Source organism: Pinus tabuliformis, chromosome 3_2 (genome assembly GCF_031772625.1).
Source record: "Pinus tabuliformis cultivar Carrire ecotype Pingquan chromosome 3_2, CPIR1, whole genome shotgun sequence".
NCBI lineage: Eukaryota > Viridiplantae > Streptophyta > Pinopsida > Pinales > Pinaceae > Pinus > Pinus tabuliformis.
In genome coordinates this window covers 1231871750-1231877142 of record NC_142302.1, presented here as the reverse complement: position 1 = coordinate 1231877142, position 5393 = coordinate 1231871750, and the positions used below count along the sequence as shown (strand labels likewise).

General features: G+C 41.3%; 1 pseudogene; it reads left to right on the top strand.

The window, feature by feature from the left end:
- Window positions 1–1005: 1005 nt before the first annotated feature.
- Window positions 1006–5393, top strand: part of LOC149185193 (protein disulfide-isomerase like 2-2 pseudogene) — a 56396-nt pseudogene continuing 52008 nt past the window's right edge.

The following is a 5393-nucleotide window of genomic DNA, read 5'->3' as shown; positions in this document are numbered from 1 at the left end:
TTTGCGAGAAGTAGAATCAAGCTTGTCCAGTCCTTCGTCTACTGGTGATGTTCACGCAGTTTTAAATCCTTTGGCTCCAGCATAGTTTTTGGTTGAAGATAACATGTCTTTGGGCCCTACTCAAAGTGGGGAGGCCTATTTCATTAAATGGAAGCAAAAATGCATTACAATCAACTTTACATAAATGACCCTTATATCTCCAAATTTTGTCATCGTGAAAAAATGCAAAGATCAGATGAAGAAACACACATCACCATTGGATTCATGGCACGAAATCATGTCAAATGACCATAAAATTGACCATATTATGAAAATAGCACTTCTGGACCCCCAAGGGACCTTCTTAGCATAAAAAAAGATACCTTGTTCTGGGTTCTACCCTCCTCAATCGCTCCTGGTTCTGCACTGGACCCCACTCCACTCCACCCTCCACTAGTCGAATGAACAATGTTAAGGTTTATATATATGTGAACAGGTGGAGGTACCAACGTTGGGCCAATGACCCATTGGTTGGCGATGTGTTGTAGCTGCTACAACACCACCCAAATTTTGGGCATATTCAAAATTTTGGGTACTCCACCACTCACCTTGAAGCATGATCACACATATGCATAAGGGTTTGTGATAATGCATCATGACAGTAACCCTGATTTGTCTTAGTCCTCCTCCCCTCGAGTGAATTAAGATTCCTCAAAATTCCATCTTACTCCGTGCCCTTGAATCTATAGCTACACCATTGCTTTTGCATCACACAAATTACTGGCAATTCATAAGTCCGGTAAGGTGCCTAAATTGTTGTGTTGATTTTCGGTTTCGAGCACCTCTTGTTTTACTCGTATAATTTAGTTGCAATTTTTTACTATCATCTCCAGATGAAATTATTTTCTTAGTTTTAATTATTTATCCCTTGTCTTTGCAGAGATTTAAATGGAGCATAAGAGATATCATATGGGCACCACAGGTTCTAAACTCTGACAGGAGTGGCCTTGTTGAGTTTTTTGCACCATGGAATACAAAACCAAGGGATTTCAAACCATTAAGGTATTTACTCATGGAAAGCCTCCATTAGAATATCAAGGAGCAAACGATGCAAAACCAATAGCTGAATTTGCAACTCAGCAATTGAAAACTGTTGTTAAAGACTAGCTAAATGGGAGGACTAGATCAAATAAGAAAATTCATCCAACTCATAAATGGGGCGCGATGCAAGTGAATTTGATGACATTGTACTCATAAGTAAAGATCAATGGATTGTTGAATGTTATTCTCCCTGGTATGGACGTTGTGAAAAACTTGCTCCAGAATGGAAGAAAACTGCAAATAGCTTGAAGGGCAAAGTGAATATGGGTCACTTCAATTGTGATGCGGAGAAGAGTTTGATGAGCAGGTTCAATGTGCAAAGATTTTCTACAATCTTAGTCTTTGGTTTGGATAAGGAGAGTCCAGTTCTTATGAAGATGTAAGGACAGTTCCCGCATTTGAATCCTTTGCCTTTGGGCAGCTTGAGACTAATGTTTCTCCTCGGGAAGCGGTGAAGCTTACAGGCCATGATGTATTGGGAACCACATGGGTTGCTTCAACAATCTATTTTGTTAGTTTCTTGCCCACCATTTTAGACACAAGAGCAGAAAGAAAGGATCATTACCTACAACAACTCATATCTGTGGCAAAAAAATTCAAAAGAAGTTCATACAGCCATGCATGGGCAGCAACAGGAAGGCATCCTGCTCTTAGCAGTCGGTGTCGGTGGCTATGAGTATCCAGCCTTCATAGTTCTAAACCACAAAAGGAGTGTCTATGCTCCACTTCACAGCGCATTTGAACTTGATCACCTTATGATTTTGTGAAGGATGTACGGCAGGGAGGTAAAGGTAATCTTCCCCTAGAATTTGTTCCTGTTATTGAGGAAACTGAACTGTGGGATGGGAAAGACAGAGAGATGAATAGAAGCATTGGAAAGGATGGCCCAAAGGTAAGGTAAGGCAGTAAAGAATACGGGTAACAAAACTAGTTAAGCTTCATGTCATTATTCCCAAAGCATGGTATCATTTTACGACTATGAAGGCAAGCTAAAAGCCTGAAGGCCTTTCAACAGTCAATATCAACCTTGGATCATTGTAAAATGAATCAATTTTATATTAAAGTAGAGGTTTTGATGTGTATACAATGAGGTGTCAAAAAAAAACACGTTAGCGTTGCGTTAGAGTGGCACTTTTAAAAGAACTTGAATATTATGTGTATACATGAATTGGTAACCTAAAAGGCATCCACGACAATCCTGAATAAAATGATTTTGGATCATCAAAGGCACACCTCGCAATACCGCATGGAGAAGATGCTACGCCATTACAGTATTGGGGTCATGTTACAAGGGGACATTTCGCCAAGTGCGTTGCCCAAATTATATCGAGGTTTGACTACTAAAAAGAATATCATGCCGCCAAGGATGATCAAAGTGGGCACGATGTAATCAATGTTCAGATTTGCCAATCGTGGTTAAACTACAACGCAACTTGGAATAACTTCAGAACTTCAAGATCTTGCTTGCCTATCTAGCGGTAGCCTTGCCTTTTCTGAGCAAGTAGCCATATAGTTTAGCTAGGGCTGATTCATATTGTTGTCAGCTGAACGTCCTGGAGACAAAGCTATTATGCTTCAGAGACTTCAATCGCTTGCGAGCTATCAAGCTATCTTGATTGAAGCATAACACGGATTAGCTTGCATGATCGAGGTTGAGACTTTGGCATGACTGTCGCAGCAGCTGGGCAAGTCTTGAAGTCGCAGGATTCAATGCTAAGAGACGAAGTTATAAATGTGACCTGTGACCATGTTGCTTCTCTGAGTCGCAAGGTCATAATTTCAGAGCCTTAAACAAGTATTGGAAGTGCGACTTTGCTCCAGATGCGACTGTGTGACTAATGGTCGCTAAGTCATATGCAAAGACCTCAAGTGGGTAGCCAAAAATGTGACTTGCATTAAGTTGCCACCCCGCGACCTCCAATGAGTTGTAGTTCCACCTAGTTGCTACATCGCATTCTTACATCTTGGGGAAGGAAGCTGAAGGATGCGACTATGTTATAGAATGACTGTGCGACCTTCCAGAAGTCACAAAGCTACCTCACAGATCAACTTGCCTCCCAAAGGTCACATTTTTCAGCAGTGTTGTTGAATTGCTTCAAATCGCATTCCCAAATAGGATTGATTTAACGTTTGTGAGGCTGCGGGATCCACACTTAGGTCATGAAGATGACACGATTTTATTCGAATAGGATTTTCTCAAACCATTTCAAGATGTTGCATGGGGCAGTAGAAAATGAGTATTATGCATTTTTTTCCTTAAAATAATGATGAGAAGATGCGGAAACTGCGAGACAAAAGAAGTCATGAAATAAATAAAGGACAAACAATGTTTGCCTACGAATGCACTGATTACAAATTACCTCTTGGATAACATTACTGGTGGGAAAGGGAGATATTATCAATGTCCAGATGACAAGGGAGTTATAGAAGGACTATGCAACAATCTTCTTGATGGAGTTGTCTCTTATGCGGACTGTGCAACAATCTTCTTGAAGGACTAGTTTTTTCTTATGAAATGACATTCCCATTGAGTACTGTAATGTTTGGATTGTGGGTGAACATATATGGCATTGAGAAGAAACCTCCATAGTCATCCAGCATCAAATTCCAGGGAGTTGGCCACATGCATTAGAGTGGTGGATCTTGAAGCTCGGGAAGATATTTGTTGCTTACCATTGCATTTCCTCTATAGAAGAGAGCAAATGTTATTGGTATTTCACCCTAAAACACCTCTTGATGATTGATTAGAGCAACGAGAGATATGGATGGTCCTTTCAGGAACTATTGTAAACATTTTGGAGCCCAGAGGCACCCCATAGAGATGGCATTAATTGATTGCAATGTAGCACAGGATAGGACTATCCAGGGGTCCAAAGTTGTTTTCAGTTTTCATAATTATTGTTATTTATTTATCTCTTGTTACATTTATGGTGTGGTGCTGCAATTATCATCATGTTTAACTATGGTTACTGCCTTATAGGGTATAGGAAGGCGAGGACTCTGACCTATGAGGAGAGATCTAGGGTTACATATGGGAAGACCTGCAGCTATGATGTTCGATTAGTAAATAAGTCAGTTCAGGAGGGTTGATTGAGACACGATGGCAGTCGCAATGGCATTCTGTGTAGCCAAGGAACCACACAATTTGGTCTTGTACTCTGGCAACCGCCTTGGTGATAAGCATTCTAGGTTCTACAAGAACCCTCTACATCTTCTTCTTCTTTTTATCATAATGTAAATGTTCTCCTATGATGCTGGCAATTAAGCTGAGAGAAATCAAGCCTGTACTAAGCAATAGGCATGAGAGAGTAGTGAGGAAACTCAAGAGGCATGAAGGTAGCTGAAAGGGCACGAGGGAAGGTCAAAGGTCACAGTAGGTGAAAGGACACGTGACCTCTATAAATGTGCCCTCATCCCTCACTTCAAAAGGGACTTTTAGCACTTGAGTTGAGGTGACCAGAGATAGTTGATTGATGCTTGAGAGATAAGGCACTCAGCTCTTGGTAGCTAGGAGAGTGGGTTTGCAGTAGGGCTAGGGTTTTGACACCGAGCGATGGTATGAACAGTCCATGTTCCACTATTAGGTATTGACCAGTTGCATGATATGTATTTGAAGTTGCAACAATATTAATAAGATGTTTTCTTTTTCCCTTTGCACTGATTCCCATGCTGACTCATGGTGGTTGTATTAGTTGTCTGGTACCTCACCATATCTGTATGAGTGCTTTCATATACGTGAGATGTTATGTACTGATACATAGTGGTTGCATGTATGTTTCGCTTTAGAATCTGTGTTTACTTGTTCCTTGCCATGTCAGTGACCTATTGTGAACTACTTCGTAATTGACCTCCAGCATGTTCTTGTTTATTATGTCCGATGGGGTTTTAGCTAACTGATTGTCATCATCATTCATATCTTCATTGCCGTGACTTGTTTAAATCTCTTTCTGCAATTTTTCAATCTTGGTCTGATTTTGTTTCGCTGCTCGAGCACCTCATTCCCGCCCCACTCTGGCACCTTCTCATTTGATAACCAAGAGCAGAAAACATTCATGGTGGCAGCCAGGCCCATATACTAGACGAGGCTCCTATCCCAAATAGTGTGAGGTCTAATTGGGACTTCACATCAGGGGGACCCCCTTAGTCATTGGCGGTACATTTTGGCCCGTCAACATGGTGCTATGTTAAGGCATTGGTTTGTGAGGTGGTCACGGGTTGCATTCTAGGAACACACGTTATATTTTGGGTGCTGTTTGGTTTTTACCATTCTCAACGCATTGTATGGGGCTGTCAGGGAGGCGGGCCGGCCAGCT